This window comes from Magnolia sinica, chromosome 18, assembly GCF_029962835.1.
Source record: "Magnolia sinica isolate HGM2019 chromosome 18, MsV1, whole genome shotgun sequence".
Classification (NCBI taxonomy): Eukaryota; Viridiplantae; Streptophyta; class Magnoliopsida; order Magnoliales; family Magnoliaceae; genus Magnolia; species Magnolia sinica.
Genome location: NC_080590.1, coordinates 16,873,038 through 16,893,287, shown reverse-complemented (window position 1 = coordinate 16,893,287; position 20,250 = coordinate 16,873,038).

Sequence of the window (20,250 nt, the reverse complement as noted above, 5' to 3'; positions counted from 1 at the left end):
GCCCAACATTTGAACTGTCCCTAATGCAGTACCTCATAAAATCCTTGGGCCCAACTTTTATCCTGGTCTAAAACTCGAGTGGGTCATGGCAAAAGGAAATAGATTTCCCATTGATTTACCTCTCTTTCATTATGCCCACCAAAGTTCTGGATGAGTAAAAGTTGGACCCTAGGATTTTCATGGGGTGTTGCATTAGGTGGACAGTTTAGATTTTGAATTTATATTAATAGGAATGAGTTCTCAAAATGTTCTCATGAGAAGTAGTGAATTGGTGCCATTACTCATAATTAATATATATAGGAATGCTCCCCTGCGTACCTTCTTATGTGAGCACCCATGAGCACCTTTGCACACATGTCATGGGCTTTCTGACAGTATTACAGTATAAAGGAAAAAATCTCAAAAGAAGAAGAAAAGAAGAGAAAAAGAGTTTTGACTTCTGCACAGGTCAGTTCAAATCTTCAGTTAAACCGTTCTAGACCACACCACTGGTCTGTTCTTCGAGCCAAGGTTTAAGCCTTGCTATGTTACTGGAAACACTAGAATATATGAGTGGAGAGGGGCTGGCTGTCTCAGTTCGTATGGGTTTGCTGGAGTGAGTTGAGATGGTTTGGAAACCCATCCAGGTCCTCCTTTTATAGGCTATGGTAACTAGGAGGTTATGGTCTAGAGACTTAAATTCCATTAAGTCATTTCTGGCTGTTGAAAAACTAGCCATTTTATGGCCGTTTTAAAGTTGTGCATGGACCACCAAGTCATTGCATCTGTTGTTGTGAGACAATGACTAGCCGTTTTCTAGTTGGGCTAGCCATGCAGCGATTCTGTGGACCCTACACTAATAGCTTATTATCTTTTCTGCAATGACTCTTTTCAGTCCCTCTATTTATACTGAGAGATTTCTCTCTCAATCCTTTAGTCTCTCTACTAACCAGCCACCCGCCATAGCCACTTAGTCGCACCGCGACTCGCACACTTCTCGCTTCGGTTCGCTCAAGGTCGCGAAGGAGTGACCCTCTATGACACAATGCGGACGTGCGAAGTGCAAAGTGCACCACTAGCGCCTCTACAGCCACACTGCCTCACATGCCCACGCCCTCGCACTGAGCCCGTGTCCGAAACCGAGACCGAGCCCATGCCCGAGCCCGAGCGCGCGCGGGTGTTTCAGTGCTACACACTGGAACACGCAAGGTCCATAGTCCACGGACTAGGTAGGTAAATATTATAATACTCCACATCCTTCATATAAACCACAGGTTTTTCTCTTCTCTTTTCCATGTGGGACTATTTCCAAAAAACCCGTAGAAAAGTGTTTTTCAAAACAACTTTTTATATTATATTATATTTTATTATTAAAATATATTTTTTATTAAAATCAATATTTTTGCAACAATCCCCTACTTGATTTTTATAAAAATATTTTCTCAGTTAAACAATACTGCAAGAATAATTTGCTTATATGCATAAAGAAAGATATCTTTCGATTTTAATCTTTCCTTAGTGTAAGTATTTCAAAACTCTGTCGAAATGACTGGTAGCCGCAGCTTTGAACCAGTTATTCCTAGATAACAGAATTGAAAATACCACACACATATTCGCTATGTGTTTGTTAGAGTTTCCAAAATTTTGCTCAGCTAATTAATGGCCATGTGCTTAACCTAATTCATGAACGATCCCAGAGAAAAACTCCTAACTCTCATGAGAGACGGCACCATCTCTACGTTTATATAGGTAAAATCCTTCTGTTTTCGTTACTATAAGATACTTATCCTTATAGACTAGATTTCATTAAGAGTTTTAAGACTCAACCCTCTATCGTAACGCTCGACACTTATCTATTATAGATGAGGTTTTATAATTTTAGTGTTGTGAAACTTTCCACATATCGGTGACTTGTTCTTACCCATTAAACTCAAATTTAGAGATTTTTCGACTTTAGGTTGGGTTACCATCACCTGGTGAAACTTTGGTTAAAGAGTTTCAACCCCATCCCTCTAGATGTAGCCTTTACTGCTTTCTCGGTAGAGGTTTAGTGAAAGAATCTGTCAGGTTATTCCTTGATTTCACATAAGAAATAACAATGATTCCATCTCGAATCAATTGTCGACATAATTATGTCGAAGACTAATATGTCTAGACTTACCATTATAAGTCCCGCTATAGGCTCTAGCTAATGTGGCTTCACTATCACAATGTAGTGACACAGCTGATATGTCTTTACACAGAAAGGAATTTCTAATAGAAGATCTCTTAGCCACTCAGGCTCTTTGCCTGTTCAGGGCTATATGAATTCAAACTCCATGGTCGAGTGCGTTATGTAAGTGTGTTTTTGGATCTCCAAGATACAGCTGCACCTCCTAGGGTGAATACCCACCCTGTAGTAAACTTGTTGTCTCCTGCACTCGATATCCAGCTCGCATCGGTATATCCTTCCAATACCATAAAAAATTCTGAATAAAATAGTCATAAGTCTTTGGTTGCTTTTAAGTAACCAAGAACTGTACTGATTGCATTCCAGTGTTTAGTACTGGGGTTACTGGTAAACCTACTAAGTTTACTCACAGCATATGCGATATCAGGTCTAGTGCATTGCATAGCATACATAAGACTCCCTATAGCACTCGCATATTCTAATTGTGCAACTATTCTTCCAGTATTTTCTTTTAGCTTGATACTTGGATCAAATGGGGTCTTTGCTTCTTTTATATTTAGATGATTAAACTTATTTAGTATCTTCTCAATATAATGAGATTGACACAAAGCATAACCCCCACAATATTTTTTAACTTTAATACCAAGAATGGTATTAACTTGTTCAAGATCCTTCATGTTAAATACGGAAGATAGAAATCTTTTTGTTTCAGTTACACCTTCCATTTTATTACTTATTATTAACATGTCATCAACATACAGACAAATAATAACGATGTAACTACCATCTACTTTAGAATATATGCATTTGTCAGCTACATTATGCATGAAACCATGAGAAAGTATTTTGGAATCAAACTTCTCATGCCACTATTTTGGTGCTTGTTTTAATCCATATAATGATTTGACTAATCTACATACTTTGTTTTCATTTCCTGGTAGACGAATCTTTAGGTTGTTCCATGTATACCTCCTCGTTGAAGTCACCATTCAGGAATGGTCTTTACATCCATTTGGTGGATGTGAAGATGATGTATTAAGCTAGCGCAAATAATATCCTAATGGATGTTATCCTAGCTACGGAGAGTATGTGTCAAAGTAATTTATCCCTTCTTTTTGTCTAAAATCCCTATCTACTAATTGAGCTTTAAAGGTTTGAATAGTCCCATCAATGTGATATTTCTTTCTAAATACCTACTTACAACCTATGAGTCTAGAACCTGGAGGTAAGTTTACTAGTTCTCAGGTTTGATTTAACATTATGGATTCCATTTCATCGTTTATAGTTTCTTTCCAGAAAGCTGAGTCTCTACAGGATACAACTTCTTAATATATTTTAGGATCATCTTCTATAGTTATAGGTAATTTTCTTATAACATTTTCTTTATCTCCTTCTACAAGATGAAAAATGACGCATTGTGAGTCTATGTAATCATCTCCTAGACTCTTCTCTATTCTTGTACTTCGACTCCTACGAGGTTCAATAAGAGCCTCCACTACTTGTGTAGCTATACTATATAGTTCTCTATCAGGAGTTTGGACTCATTATCCATTGACTCCAAGAATAGTGAGTTTTTAAAGAACTCAACATCTTTTGATTCTATTATTGTATTAAACTCTATATCTAAAAGTCTATAAGTTTTACTATTTTGTGCATACCCTACGAAGGTGCACTTAATAGCTCTTGGTCCTAACTTAGTTCTTTTTGGATCAGGGGTTCTGCAATATGCAAGACACCCCCACACTTTTAGATATCCTAGGTTAGATTTTTTACCTTTCCATGTTTCATATGGAGATATTTTATATTTTTTAGATGAAATTCTGTTTATTATATGGCATGCTGCAAGCATTGCCTCTCCCCATAGACTTAGTGGCAACTTTGCTCTTATCAGCATTGAGTTGACCATTTCTACTAATGTTCTATTCTTCCTTTCACCTATACCATTTTGTTGAGGTGTGTATGGCCCCTGTACATTGATGTATCAGTCCATGTTCTTCATCGAAGTTCATTGGAGAAGTATTCTCCTCCTCTATCACTACGGAGAATTTTTATCTTCTTATTTAGTTGCTTCTCTACTTCTGCTTTATATATTTTAAACATGCTTAATGCTTCATCTTTACTTTTTAATAGGTACGCATACACATACCTAGAGCAATCATCTATAAAGGTTATGAAGTACCATTTACCTCTACGAGTAAGAATGTCGTTTAACTCACAAATGTCACTATGCACAAAATCCAATATTTGAGACGATCTTTCAACACTTGGAAAATGTTTCTTTATCATTTTGGATCTTATGTACACTTCACATTTATCGGTTTCATTATTTATGCATGAGATTAAACCATTCTTAGCCATGAACTTCAGGGTACTATACCCTATATGGGCTAGCCTATTATACCACAGTCCAGCGAATTCAATCATATACGCAAAAGTGCTACTTTCATTCAGAGAAAACTTAACCATCCCATTACAAGTATATCCCTTTTCGACAAAAATTTCATTCTTAGACAGAATCAGTTTACTTGACTCGTATACCACCCTTATGCTTAGTTTTCTCAGAAGATCCCCAGAAACTAAGTTTCGCCTTATGTCTGGAACGTGCAGTACATTACTCAGAATTACTTTCTTTCCAGAGGTGAATATCAGTTCGACAGTTCCTTTGCCGACGACCTTCGATCGGACTTCATTACCCATTTGGACTTCTTGACCATCGGTCAATTCCTCATAGGTTTTGAAGGCTGATTTATTATAGCACACATGTACAGTAGCGGCAGTATCATACCACCAACCTGAAACTTTGCCTTGGATGGTATTCACCTCAATGATCATAGCTACGATATCGCATTCTTCTACTACACTTGCATCTTTTTTAGATTTGTGATAGCGGCATACTCGAGCATAGTGCCCGATTTTTCCACAGACATGGCATGGGCCCTTGAACTTTCCGTTCTTCTTTTGGGTGTTCTTCTTGAATTTTTCTTTATTAGGTTTCAGGGAATCGTCCTTCTCGGGATGTTTGTTATTAGTGTTTTCTACAGCATGTACCTTGGACGAGGTATTCCTGTTATCATTTTTTCTATCGCGGTTACGGGATTCTTCCTCAATCCTGAGGTGTTTCTGGATTTGTTCCAGTGTGTAGTCCTCGGTTTTATGCAGCAACTTCTTTCTATAGTCTTTCCACATCGGTGGCAATTTGGCGATTATAGCCCCGACTTGGAATGATTCAGGAAGATCGATTTTTATCGCTTTGATTTTGTTTACTATTAGCTGCAGTTCTTAGATTTGGGGCAGCAGCGGTTTATTATCTACCATGCTGAAGTCAAAATACCTGGCGATGAGAAACTTGTTGGTACCTTCTTCTTCAGCCTTGTATTTGAATTCCAGAGCGGCCCAGATCTCCTTTGCTGATGACGTCTGTTGGTACAGATCGTACAGGCGGTCGGAGAGAGCGTTCAGAATGTGTCCTCGACACAAGAGTTCGTCTTCGGCTCTTTTGGTGCGGGCAGCTACTTGTTCAGGTGTGTCGTTGTCAGATGCTTCAGGTAGTGCTTGCAAATTTGGATCTAATATGTAATAGATCTTCAGCGCCGTCAGGAGAAATTTCAGCTTGTCTTGCCATCTTGTAAAATTGGTTCCATCGAACCGATCAAGACGTATCAAGTCCTGATTCATCAACTTGATGGATGAAACACTGTCGGCTTCCATCAGAAAAATAACGCTTTAAGATTGTTGGAAATTATACAGATTAATGTATTTCTGTATAATGTGGAAACCGAAAAGTGCAAAATAATCAGAAATCAGGATTGAAGCACGTTTCAAACGCTGTCCTTAAAGCGTTATTTGCCCCTACTCAAGTGAATTGAGTATCGTTGGTAGGTTATAGGCAAATAGCTTCAGGATACGACGAGCTGGTGTGGGTTTGCGTTCAAGGAAACACGAAGGCCCACTAAATGGAACTCAATTGCACACTTTCTGGCATTACAGTATAAAGGAAAAATTCCAAAAGAAGAAGAAGAAAGAGAGAGAAAAACTTACGCACATGTCGGTTCAAATCTTGACTCTTGGTTCGGTTGAATTGTTCTGACCATACCGCTAGTCGTTCTTCAAGCTAAGGTTTAAGCCTTGCTATATTGCCTTGAAACACTAGAATATATGAGTGGAGAGGGGTTGGCTGTCTCGGTTCGTATGGGTTTGCTGGGGTTGTAAGATAGTTTGGAAACCCATCCAGTCCTCCTTTTGTAGGCCATGGTGGCTAGGGGGTTATGGTCCGAGACTTAAATTTCATTAAGCCATTTTTAGTGGAAAACTAGCCGTTTTATGGCCGTTTCTGACTGTTGTACATGGACCATCAAGCTGCATGACTGTTGTGAGACAATAGCTAGCCATTTTCTAGTGTTGGGCTAGCCATGCAAAGTATTGCTGGACCCTGTACTAATGGCTCAGCTGTTACAGTTTCTGCAGCTCTTTTCAATCCCTCTATTTATACCGAGAGATCTCTCTCTCTCGCATTATTTCTAGTATTCTACTAACCAACCACCCGCCATAGCCACTTAGTCGCACCGCGACTCGCTCCGGTTCGCTCAAGGTCGCGAAGGAGTGACCCTCTGCGACACGATGCGAACGTGCGAAGTGCGCCACTAGCGCCTCTACAGCCACACTGCCTCACATGCCCACGCCCTCGCACCGAGCCCCATGCCCGTGACCATGACCGTGCCTGTGACCGTGACCGAGCCCGTGCCCGTGCCTGAGCGCGAGCGCGCGCGAACACGCAAGGTCCATAGTCCACGGACTAGGTAGATAAATATTATAATAATCCACTTCCTTCATATAAACCACAGGTTTTTCTCTTCTCTTTTCCATGTGGGACTATTCCAAAAAACCCGTAGAAAAGTGTTTTTCAAAAACAACTTTTTATATTATATTATATTTTATTTTATTATTAAAATATTTTTATTAACAGCAATATTTTTGCAACAGTGTTGCATTAGGTGGACAGTTTAGATTTTGAATTTATATTAATAGGAATGAGTTCTCAAAATGTTCTCATGAGAAGTAGTGAATTGGTGCCATTACTCATAATTAATATATATAGGAATGCTCCCCTGCGTACCTTCTTATGTGAGCACCCATGAGCACCTTTGCACACATGTCATGGGCAGAGAATTTGAATAGTCCACATGGTGCGGCTTCCCTTGAAACTCTTTAGACCCTATTTTTAGCCTGATCCAAAACTCTAGTGAGCTATAGAAAAGAGATGCAAATCAAGGGAGGAAACTGTTTCCTTTTGCCGTAGCCCACCAGAGCTTTATATCAAGCTGAGAATTGGGCTTGTGAGGCTTCAAGGGGTGTTGCGTCATGTAAACCGCTCCAATTCTATGCGTGCAAAGGTATGCATGAGTGCCACATAGAAGGTGCACAAGTGAGCATTCCTCTCTCTCTCTCTCTCTCTCTCTCTCTCTCTCTCTCTCTCTCTCTCTCTCTATATATATATATATATATATATATATATATATATATATATATATATATATATATATGGAGAAATGGTATTATGAGGTCGGCCTCATAGGATCTTCCCATGGGGTCAAGCTGAGTGGGCCCCACTATAATGTGTGTCGAACATTTACCCCATTAGTTAGATGCATCATTCCATGGTGGGCCATGAGCTTAAAAATCAAGTCAATCCATGACTTGGGTGGGCCACACCACATACAACAGTTGAGAGGGGCCACCCTCCCATTAATACATTCATAATCATTTATTGAGCCCACCAAGATGTGATTCACAAATCCAGCCCATCCATTGTGTGTGTCCCACGTGGATGAGGGGTCAGACCAAGTTTTGGCCGCATCCAAAACTCAGGTGGGATGAACCGAATGGATGAAACACATCCATCACGGTGGGGCGACAGAGCACCGACCACCAGCCACGGGGCTGGTGTCAGGGGGGTAGCCAATCCATCTCCCGCGGGACCACCTCCTGTGGTGTGGGCGTCGAGTCGCCCGTGCTGGTGGGCCCCGGAGCATGTCAGAGAGATGCAGGACCAGTGATTGCCGTGGCAGCGCGTTGGATTTTTGTGACCTACGTGTCAGGAAGAGGGAGGGAACGGATTGGCTACTCCCCCTGACACCGGCCATTGGCTGGTGGTCGATGCTCTGTGAGGCCCACCATGATGTATATGTGTCATCCATGCTGTCCATCTATTTTTATATATCATTTTATGGTATGATTAAAAAAATGAAGTATATCTCAATCTCAAGTGGATCACATTTCAGAAACAGTGTTGAATGAATTTTGACCATTAAAAAGCGTTTTGGGGGCCATAAAAGTTTTGGATCAAGTGATATTTATTTTTCCCTTCATCGAGTCTTTATGACCAAATCAATAGATTGGATTTCAAATAAAAATTACAGTGGGCCTTAGGAGGATTTTAATTGTGAATATCCATTCATTATTTTTGTCTGTGGTGTGGCCAACTTATGATTTATATTCCTATCATTTTCTGTATAATGCCATAAAATGATCTATAAAATTGTTTTAACGGATTGTATTAAACACGTACATCTTGGTGGATCCCACAGAGCACCGACCACCAGCCACCGGGCCGGTGTGTGTGTGTGTGTGTTTGTGTGTCTCCAAACGGTTCATTCTTTCACACAAGTTATGGTGCAAAAATCACATTAATAAGATGATTATAAGATTTCAATTAATAGCATGAAAAATGGACAGTGACAGGTCCAAATATCATTTTGAACCATCAATCAATCACCTTTATAGGGCCCACTGTAATGTTTATCCGCCGTCCAGACTTTAATACAACACTAATATGTTTTGAGTGCGTTGAAGGCACAGAAATTTTCAGTGCAGTGGCTTCTCATTGGGCGTATCTCTCCCAAGAGGGGATTGAACAAACCATCGTTGGAACTTTTCTAGTACCAGCTGTGAGGCTTAGCTTCCACCTGGCCTGTTTATAAGATCACATTTGCCCCCTCACTAAGTTTTTAATGGTACCATCAATTCCTACTATCTTCAGTGGTGTGACCCACTTTAGCTTTGAATCTACAATATTTTCAAGTATATATCTTAGAATGATCTGAAAAATAGATGGAAAATGTGGATCTAAGAAATACATCATGTGTGCCCATGTAAATTTCACACCTCTAGAAATTCGGTTGCTTGCTGTGTAGTGCAGGCTAGCGGATCAGGTGAGACCCGGCCTCACCCAAGACTGGGTAGTTTTTAATGTGGAGCCCACCTTCATGTGTGTATTATTTATCCACTCTGTCCATTCAATTTTTCAGATCATCTTAGAACATGATACCAAAATTTAAGAAAATTCAGTTATCAGGTGAACCATACTTAAAACAGTAGTAATTGAACACCTCACTATTAAAAACTTCTTAAGGCTCACCTTTATGTTTCTGTAGCTCTTATTTGCCATCTAATCTGTTGATTAGTTCACATAAGGCTGGATGAAGAGAAAAACCAAACATCAGCTTGATCCAAAACTTTTGTGGCCCATTAATGAGCAATCACCACTGTTTCCTATGATATGGACAACCTGAGAATTGGATCTGCATCATTTTTGCATAATGCCTTAAAATGATATGTAAAAACGGATGGACGGGGTAGATACGGAATAAACAGGTCAAGATGAGCACCATGGTATGGGCTGCACCGTCTTGGGTGAGTCGGATCCTACCTAATCGGCTACTGCAGCACATTCCAGGTTGAGGGAAGAAAACGGGAAGTGTTGACATGTGAGACTCCGTGGGTCCCATTATGATGTATGTACAAAAAACAGTAGAATTTGGATGCTAGTGTTGAAAACTTCTTAGGGCCACCGAAGGCTCTGATCAAGTTAACATTTGTGTTTTTCCTTCCTCTAGGTCTGTGAACTTATTAAGATGTTAGATGGCAAATACACTCACATTAGACCCCAGAAGGTTTCAGCAGTAGTCATTCAATCCTTATAACTTTCTGCGGAGTTGTCCACTTGAGCTTTGGATGTGCCTCATTTCATGGGCTAATGCTCTAAAATGAAATGTAAAAAAGGATGGACGGTGTGAATCTAAAACATAAATCATTGTAGGGACCAAAGAAATTCCACACGTTAAAAGCCATGTTGGGTAGCATGCAGTATATTTGGGAGAGAGACATCCAGCGTTCCCAGCTTAACCACTCATAAGTTTTTAATAGTGGCATTTAGTTACTATAGTTTTTTGTGTTAGGGTTAACTTGAGCTTATGATAAAATGAGCTAGAAAAATAAATGGACAATGTAGATATAAAACACATACATTGCATTAGCCCCATAGTACTGAACACATTAACCCATCATCGTTGGCGGTGTTTTCACCTGATACTCCATCCCAAGCCATTGATCTATGTCCCCATCGTCAATGAACAATGTCTATAATATTTCCTCAATTGGTCAACTCATAACCTTTTCACCACTAGCATGCAAATAAAAGATTAAAGAGAAATGCATGAAAAACCACATTCAATGAAGAAAAGCCCAAAGATTTGATGCAGGTATCTTCCAATTGGAAGAATAACGACCCCACATCTATAAACTAAGTTTGAACACCCTTAAATATAGGGAAGGCCACATCATATAAAGATATAGATTGCTCTTATGCTCCATTTCCATTGTAGCCATCTAACGGTGATCTGGACCATCCTTCTGATTTGCTCAAATATAGATGGCCCCAGTTCAAAAATCATATCTATCGGATGATGGCTAGGCATATGACCGTTAGCCTTAAGAAAAGGATGTAAGAACAGAGATTGGAAATTGTAGATAGTCAATCCAACAAAGGTGCATCAGTTGGATAGCAATGACCGTTGTTCGGTGTGATGGCCAATCCAGATTGGGGCCATCTAATAGAAGATCAGGATCATCATGCAAGTAGATACGAATCATATGAACAACAATATCCATAATGGAAAGCAAGGTAGTTCGTAGCCCATGTTATGAGAAGGCCATTTCATTTGTGAGGTATAATGCCCCGAAGCAAGGTATTATCTAGCTCATCATGCACTCGCGTTGTCTTACAGGTAGCAAGTGTTTAGGGGGCAACTGAACAATTCGATTCCACCTGCGTAGATGACCTACCTACTTAACAGGTTAGGTAGGATGTGTGAACATGTTGGACGTGGGCCCAATGTATTTTTTCTCCCCCAACCTGCCCACTATTTTGTATGCGTGCCCCTTGGGCATATGTGATGATCATGTGTAAAAGTAGATTGGTTGAGTTTGTTTGGCATTTCGTATTTGAAATTTAAATCATAATTACCATGGAATTAAAGTGATTTGGAATGATCAATTATTTTTGATAGCCAGTAATTGAAATGCATATATTGGAGTTGAAAAACTATATATAACAACCAAATGAAACTTGTAGTATATTCACAAAAACCTAAATTTGATTTAGAAAATTATCTTAAATTAATTAAACCGCATGCACATTGAAAATATTCACTATGATTAGTTCATGAAAATACATACCTTAGTTAAAAATAAAACAATTCAAGATTTCAAGTGGCTACAAAAGTTGGTCAACTGACCTTATAACACAAATAAAACTTCACGTTTCAAATAGTTAAAACTACACATTTTCCTATATAGTTTGAATCCACTCACGACAAATTACATTATAGCAAAGTATGCTAAAATTAGAAAATAAATAATTTTCGCAATGCTTATTTCAACTCGGTCAAGGAAACCGAGTCGGATCGGGTTGGGTACGATTCGGATAGTATGAACGTTAATTCAACTGTTTTATGTGATGTGGTCCACTTCAGTTTTTAATATACCAAATTTTTATGCCCATGGTCTAAAACAATATTTCAAAATGGATAAACGGCTTAGATAAAATACATACATCAAGGTGGGCCCCACATGGCTCTGGAAGATTTCAATCTACCGTATACATACTTTTACTGGAATTTGACTTTTGACATGCACGACGCACTACACGAAATGGCAGTAGCTTGAATTTCACGCAAGCACAGTGTAATATCCTCGATTTTTACTATTTTGGATTTCTAAAAATCTTTAATTTTTTTTATAATTAACTTATATTTTGGCGAGCACTTCTTAAGGCTTGAGACGAAAAATAAGACAGATCTAACTATCAAGTGGACCACATGAATTGTTTAACAGTGAAAATCATTCTCCACTATTATTTGTGGTGTGGTCCAGATGATCTTTGGATATTGTTTATTTTTTGGATAATTCTCTATAATTTTCTCTAAAAATATATGAACGGTGTAGATATAATAAATGCATCAATGTGGGGCCCATATCACTTTGATCTCCTTTGAACCGTTCGTACAACTCGAAGCTCGAGGAGCGCCAGATGCCAGTACCTGTACCAGAAACGGACTGGCTACTCCCCTTGCCACCGGCCACTGGCTGGTGGTCGGTGCTCTGTGGGCCCCACCATGATGTATGTGTTTCATCCATGCCCTCTACCTATTTTTATAGATCATTTTATTTATGAAGAAAAAAAATGAGGTACATCGAAATCTCAAGTGAACCACATTATAGGAAACAATGTTAAATGAACGTTAACCATTAAAAACATTTTGGAGGCCATAAAAGATTTTGATCAAGCTGATATTTATTGTTTCCCTTCATCTGGGTCCTTATGACCTAATCAACAGATTAGATGTCAAATAAACAGTACAATGGGCCTTAGGAGGATTATAATGGTGGATATCCAATCATTATTGGTTTCCTGTGGTGTGGTCCACCTGATATTTATATCCCTATCATTTTTTTGTATAAATCCCTGGAATGATCTGTAAAATGGATGAACGGAATGGATGAAACACATATATCTCCGGATCGGATCGGATCGGATTCACAAAAACCTAAATTTGATTTAGAAAATTATCTTAAATTAATTAAACCGCATGCACATTGAAAATATTCACTATGATTAGTTCATGAAAATACATACCTTAGTTAAAAATAAAACAATTCAAGATTTCAAGTGGCTACAAAAGTTGGTCAACTGACCTTATACCACAAATAAAACTTCACGTTTCAAATAGTTAAAACTACACATTTTCCTATATAGTTTGAATCCACTCACGACAAATTACATTATAGCAAAGTATGCTAAAATTAGAAAATAAATAATTTTCGCAATGTTTATTTCAATTTACACCAAAATTATGTATTATGTATTTAAATGAAGTTGTTCTTCCTTTTCTTTTTCTTTTTTCCCACCATACATTTGTTTTAATGCATATCTGATCATCAGAACCGTTCATGAAAGTTCATGATAGTCATTGCTCATTTTTGGAATCAAATGACAGGCAGCTGATAATTTTCTTTTCAATATTCTACATGCATTTACCAATACTGATGGTCATAACAAAATATATTGGGTTTCTTGTGGTGGTCCATATTGTATATGAGTCTACAACATGGATAATTTCAATCATTAGAAAATCTGATTTTTGACCATTTGACTCTTTTACTTCCCTCTAAATAAAATCCTCCTTCCCATACGTGGATGATTTCAATCATTAGAACATCTGATTTTAAACGATTTTTTTACTACTTTAACTTGATATGAATAATTAATTTAATAACTTTCATCTATTTTTATCTACTTTTAAAAGATAAAATGTAAAAAGATAAAAATGTAAAAAATTTTGAAAAAATAATTAAATAATAAACAGGTGTTGTTGGTGTGCTTATTAAAAGCTTTGATGCTTTCAATTCCTCTCATAATTCTGGCCCCAGTCGAAGGAGTCGTCAACGCGACTCGACTGGCTATCAAGTTGAGTTGACAAATATTCAATAAAAATTACCTGGACCGTTGATAATGATAAAAGAATTCTTAAAACAGATCAAACGATTAAGGCAATCCATCCAGCGAGATCTTTGATTTACAGAGACAATCCAAGAGCTGTCCCATCTATTGGACGGTTAAGAGGAAATCCTGCTCCCCACTTTGTCCAGAGGCCCAAGAGGTGGACTTTAGTATAACACGTAGCAAACGACACCGAGTGGCATTTCTGTCAATATCACAAAACGCAGACCCAAAGTGCTCATATGTCCCATCCAACTGAATCCGTAGAGGTAATAGGGCGGTGCCCGTTTTCGTAATTTCCCCAAAAAGAAGGTGTTTCACGTAACTATAACGCCAAGCACACGTCGCCGTGTCTTCGAACCCCAAACCCCTCTCTATAAAACCGCCAAAACAATCCTCTCTCTCTCTCTCTCTCTCTCAACCTCTAATCCATCCATCTCTCTCTCTATCCAGGCCATCCATCTCTGCCATGGCAAATATGAAATATATTCGATCAGCTATAGCAATAGCTGATGAAGCTTCTTGGTACTGCGCCTGTATTCTCGTGGCACTCATCTTATTGGCCTCACTCAGGGAGAATTCCCTCTCAGCAGAGCCCACCCAAGGGAAGTTCAGTGGCCCACCTTGCGATGAGATCTACGTCGTCAACGAGGGAGAGACCCTCCACACGATCAGCGACAAGTGCAGCGACCCGTTCATCGTCGAGCAGAACCCACATATTCAAGACCCAGATGATGTATTCCCTGGCCTGGTCATTAAGATCACACCGTTAAAATCTAGGTCCGTTTAAGGTATCGCTATTTTCATTTGGGTTATTTGGGTTATCTTATAGAGCTTTGTAAACATGTATATACGTATCTATAATAAAATTAAAATAGTTGAATTTCTATGTTTTACAAGATAAGAGGATTGGTTTATGGTGTTTTCTTTGTTTGATATTTACACCCACCCTACTTTACATATGCCCCACTCCCTTTCCTACTATTAAAGAAAGGAAGGGTTTGCCTATCAAAAAGAAGGGTGTAATCCGAATCTACGGCTTACGAATACGTACGATACGATTACGTTTGCTATTTTGGTGTATTTGGGTATCTTATGAAAGTGTTTACGGTACTAATTATCTGGTGAAAGTCTACTTGGGAAAGTATTTAGCTTCTTTTGTAATTTATGCCGTTTATTTGGGCAACACTGGGGGAGGTGGATTAGAATTCTTGTAATAAAAATGAAATAAAATAATGATAAGACTGTTATTTGATATGCTCTTGACGGTTTACACGTCAGGGGACGTGGCGTATGTACCTCAACCACAACCGTCCAAATCACGGCATGCGGTCATAATCTGGACCGTCCGTTCATTGAAATTATATAATTGATTATTTCATTTTTGCCGTCCATTAGATGTCCAAAAGAGGAAGAAGTTAGAAATGGTTTATTCCCAATTTCCCATCTTAAGTGGGCCCACGACTAGTTACGGTACGCCACGTGTACCATTTCATTTCCAAGCGCATGACCGTATCATCTGCCAAAGCATCATGGATTCTCTCTTAATTAGTGGATCCAAAACGTGCGTTCGGGATACATGGACTTTTGTCTCTCAAGTAAAGAACCTGTATCATAACTAATTCACCAATGGGTTGTAGGGGTACATATGGCATTTTTTGTAACCGTTTGATTCTCCTAAAGAGGCTGACTATCTCTTCAGGCAAGGTATATATATATATATATATATATATATATATATATATATGAGATCATATGTACGGTGCTTGCACCAAATAATCTGTGTATTGTCCCATCACTGTTATCTGAGAATGATCAACGGTGGTTAGATGTGGGGCCCACCTTTGGCGAGAACGCCGAATAATCCAACGGATGTTGGGTGTCTACGTCAAACTGCACCACTTCTAGTTCACAGCACCACTACTTTATATGTTTTTCTAGCAACAGTAGTCGTGGACACTTGGTACACGTATACAAATGGTTATGACTCGTGCACAAGTCGACGTGCGCGTCTACACGTGGCCACCCTTTAGCCTTGTGGGACATCTGAGCCATGCAGTTTATTGATGATCTCGTTTGTGCCAACGCATTAACGATTGGAACTGATGGCCTAAAATATCGCAAGTTTTTTTAGACCGTTCATTTTTTTAGACACGTGTAGGCTGATTATTGGCGAGCTGTCCAAATCACCCGGAATGCCGATTTTGAATAGGTAAAAGCTTCTAATCCTCACCTGCTGGTGAAACGGAAGCGGATTGTAAATTATGTGGGGTCCACCGTGATTTATATATTTTATCCATTCCTTTTGTCCATTTATCAGATAATTTTAAGTATTGAGACAAAAAACGAAGCATATCCCAAGCTCGAATGGACCACAAAGGGAAACAGTGTGAATTGAAAGTATACCGTTGAAATATTTTTTGAGGGCCACCGAAGTTTTGTACCAAGCTTAAATTTGTGTTTTCACCCATGTTTTTGTGATCTTCTGAATAGGTTGGTGTGGCCTAGCAAGGTTTCAACGGTGGAAATTATTATTCTTAATGCTTCCTTTGATATAGTCTACTTGAGTTTTAGATATGCTTCAATTTTGGTCTTAGTCCCTCGAATAAGTTGGAAAAATAGACGAACAATGTGGATAAGCCACGTACATTCACGATGGACCCAACCAAGTTTACTCAGTTACGATGAGAGTGTACTGACTTAGTAGGCAATCCAATTTCTTGTCAAACACCTGACTTCGGTGGGTCTCACAGTATCCACTCCGTCCATCAAGTGAGCCATTTCATATTCACCGTACGTATAAAAATCAGAACGATCCAAAGCTCAGATGAGCCCAAAGCGGAAAACATGAAAAATTACCTCTAAAAAGCGTACTGACTATGGGTGATGTACACCTGATAAACAGGTTTGATGCAATATACATGTCACTGTGGGCCCCACACAAACTATGGGTGCGGTCCATTTCCATTGGAATCGGTAACGCTATTACCGTACTGAGTAAACTCAGCTGGGCCCACCGTGAATGTAGGTGGTTTATCCACGACCCTCATCCCAAAATTTAAGCATATTCAAATCTCAAGTAGATCATACCACAGGAAACAGTGGGAATAATGATTTGGATTTCGACCTTTCAAACCTTAATGGCCCCACAGTGATGTTTACTTGTCATCCAAATTGTTCATAAGATTATACAGATATTGATGAAAGGAAAACACAAATATAATCTTGATCCAAAACTTCCATGGCACAAACAAATTTTCAATGATAGAAATTCAATTCATACTGTTTCCTATGGTGTGGTCCATTCAAGCTTTAGATATTCTTTTTTTTTGGGCTTAAGCTTTAAAATTATCTGATAAAATGGATGGTCAGAGGTGATGAAATATTATATACATAGATCATGTTGAACCTTATAGAGTTTACTCAGTACGCCATTCACTTCCCTTTCCATTGTTTCCAATGATGTAGCCCACCAGAGTTGTTGATGGGGCTGATTTTTTCGGCCAGACGCACCTGATTGGGGGCATAGATATCAACTCAAACCCATAACAGGCCAGCGGATCTCGGGTGTTGTACCGCTTTGTACGACAGATCCTGTAGAGGATTCTGCTCCATTGAGCGTTGGATGGTCCGGATTTGATTTTTATCCTCCAGCGGTTGAGAATTTTTCGAAATAGGATTAAAAGTAATTAATATATTCTCTGGTAAACGTGATTTGCATATCTGCTTGGGATATTTTTCTTTATGATGGGGAGTTTCTCGGCTACTTTAATAATTTTCAAATAAATAAATATATAAATATATACATTTATTAATTTTAATATTAAAGTGAAAAAATGTACTTTTGTAAATATATGGGAATTAATCGAGTTGATTTTACACATGGTAATGTTTTTCCATCACCACTAAAATCCTCTGCAATACCGCATAAAACATAGGCGTGTCTGAAATCCATTCCGTCCATCAGCTGTTCGCCTACTGATTAATCCTTACCGTAAAAAATCATTCCTATCTACGACTCAAATAGGCGACACCACCAGGACCAATTGGGGCTTACTAGAAATAGATTTCTTTGTAGGGCCTACTACAGCATCTATATTTCATCCAACCCGTTAATCATTTGTGCCTCAACAGGATGAACATATTCTCCAAAACTCAGCATGATCCATAATTCATAGAATTTACAAGTTTTAGTTGTGATTGCTCACCATGGTGTGGCCCAACTGATTTTTAGATCGGCTTGATTTAGGACGGTGAAAATAAGAAGCCGCACCTGATGGACGGAGTAGATGGCAGACTACAATACGGTGGGCCCCACAGCGTGGGTGTTTTGCCCGCTTGGTACAACCGATGCTGGAGAGGATTTCGACCTGCATGGCCTCTGCGTAAAGGCTCCGTCTGCATGGACGCGGATTGCGTACTACTCCCGCCCGTCCCTAGCTCCCAACGGGCAGGTCTGTGGGCGGGCCTAACGTGATGTATCTGTACATCCGAGCTGTCTATCCATTTTCTCAGATTATTTTAAGGCATCAAAACAAAAAAAAATAAGGCAAATCCAACGAGCCGTCTATCCGGGCCTCATTTTTGTTCTGATACCTTAAAATAATATGAGAAAAGAGATAGACGGCTTGGATGTACAGATACATCACGGTGGGCCCGCCCAGGGACCTGCCCGTTCGGAGGTAGGGACGGGCGGGGGTGGTACGCAATCCGCGTCCCGTCTGCATATGCTCGATTCTGATATGTGGCACGCGCTCCATGGTGGCACGTGTGTTTCACACGAAGAACTTGTGTGGACCAGGCCTATCTGAGGCTAGCAAACATAGTCAATGGAACGCGTACATGTCGGAAGTCCGAAAGTTCCGAAGATCTAGTCTGGGTGGGATTAGGTGTTACCCTTACCGCAGGGCCCACCTTTGATGATATGTTATATATCTACTCTGTCCATCCGTTTTTCCAGACCATTTTAGGACCCGGTCCCAAACATTAAGCATATCAAAATCTCGGGTGGACCACACCACAAGAAAATGTGATGATTGAATGCTCACCATTCAAAACTTCGTAAGGCCCCATGTAAGAAGATTCGTAATTTTTATTTTCCATCTAACCCATTGATAAGGTCCCAAAAAACTTGATGAAGAGAAAATACAAAGATTAGCTTGATCCAAAACTTCGTGGCCTACAAAAAGCTTTTAATGATTATTTACTACTTTTTCCAGTAGAGTGGTACATCATAGATTGGATCTACTTAAATTTTGGAATAACTTCAAAAAATAAGCTGAAGAAACGAATGGACGGCGTGGATATGAAAAAAATTATCAAGATGGCCCCACACGGTAGGGGTAACACCCTCCAAGTTGCTACCCGGGTAACAGCTGATCCACTAACAGTATGCTAATACCACGTCACCGGCTCGTTAGTCGCGGTGGTAGAGACAGATCCCCTCCAGGGGGGATGACCCGAGCATGATCTCTCTAGGATGTGATTGATTAGCTTTGAGAGAAGACGGGATTCTGGTGTGAGATTGATCCGACGGTGGTAGCATGTGGATGCTCCACTAGAACATGGACACGTAGTGGGTGTTGCCCTGGAGCCCACCTTGACGATTTTTTTTTAAAAAATATCCAGGCCGTCCATCCGTTCCCCCTATCATTTTAGAACGTGATCCCAAACCTTAAAGCAGATCCAAATCTCAGGTGGACAACAACGCTAGAAACAGTGGTGAATAAAAATTTAAAGATTTTTGTGGGCCATAAAAGTTTTGGATCAAGCTGATGTTTATATTTTCCCTTCATCCGCGTCTGCTTGATCTTATCAACGGGTTGGATGGAAAATAAACATTAAGATGGGCTTTACCGTGGGCCCTAGGAATTTTTTACTGGTGGCCGTCCACCTGAGATATATTTCTGCTTAATTTTTGGGAAAATGTCATAAACTGGGCTGGAAAAATGGATGAACGGCGTGGATATATACCACACATCATTAAGGTGGGCCTCAAGGTAAGGGTAGGCTCCACTCCCCACATACCACAACGTTGGATGAAGATCAGAAGGTGGGTATGCTTTGACTCAGTCGTGGTTCAGGTTCGGTCCTCAATGGCCAAATACTAGCTGTCCGATTAAACAGATTGTTTGAGGTTAACCGTCTTTTTCGCAGTTGTTAACGCTGGCTAAGACAATGTTAATTAGCTTTTAATATTTAAAACTTAAAATCTTCTAATAATATAAACCAAAACATGGAGTTCATTTTGCCTTTCTAATGACTA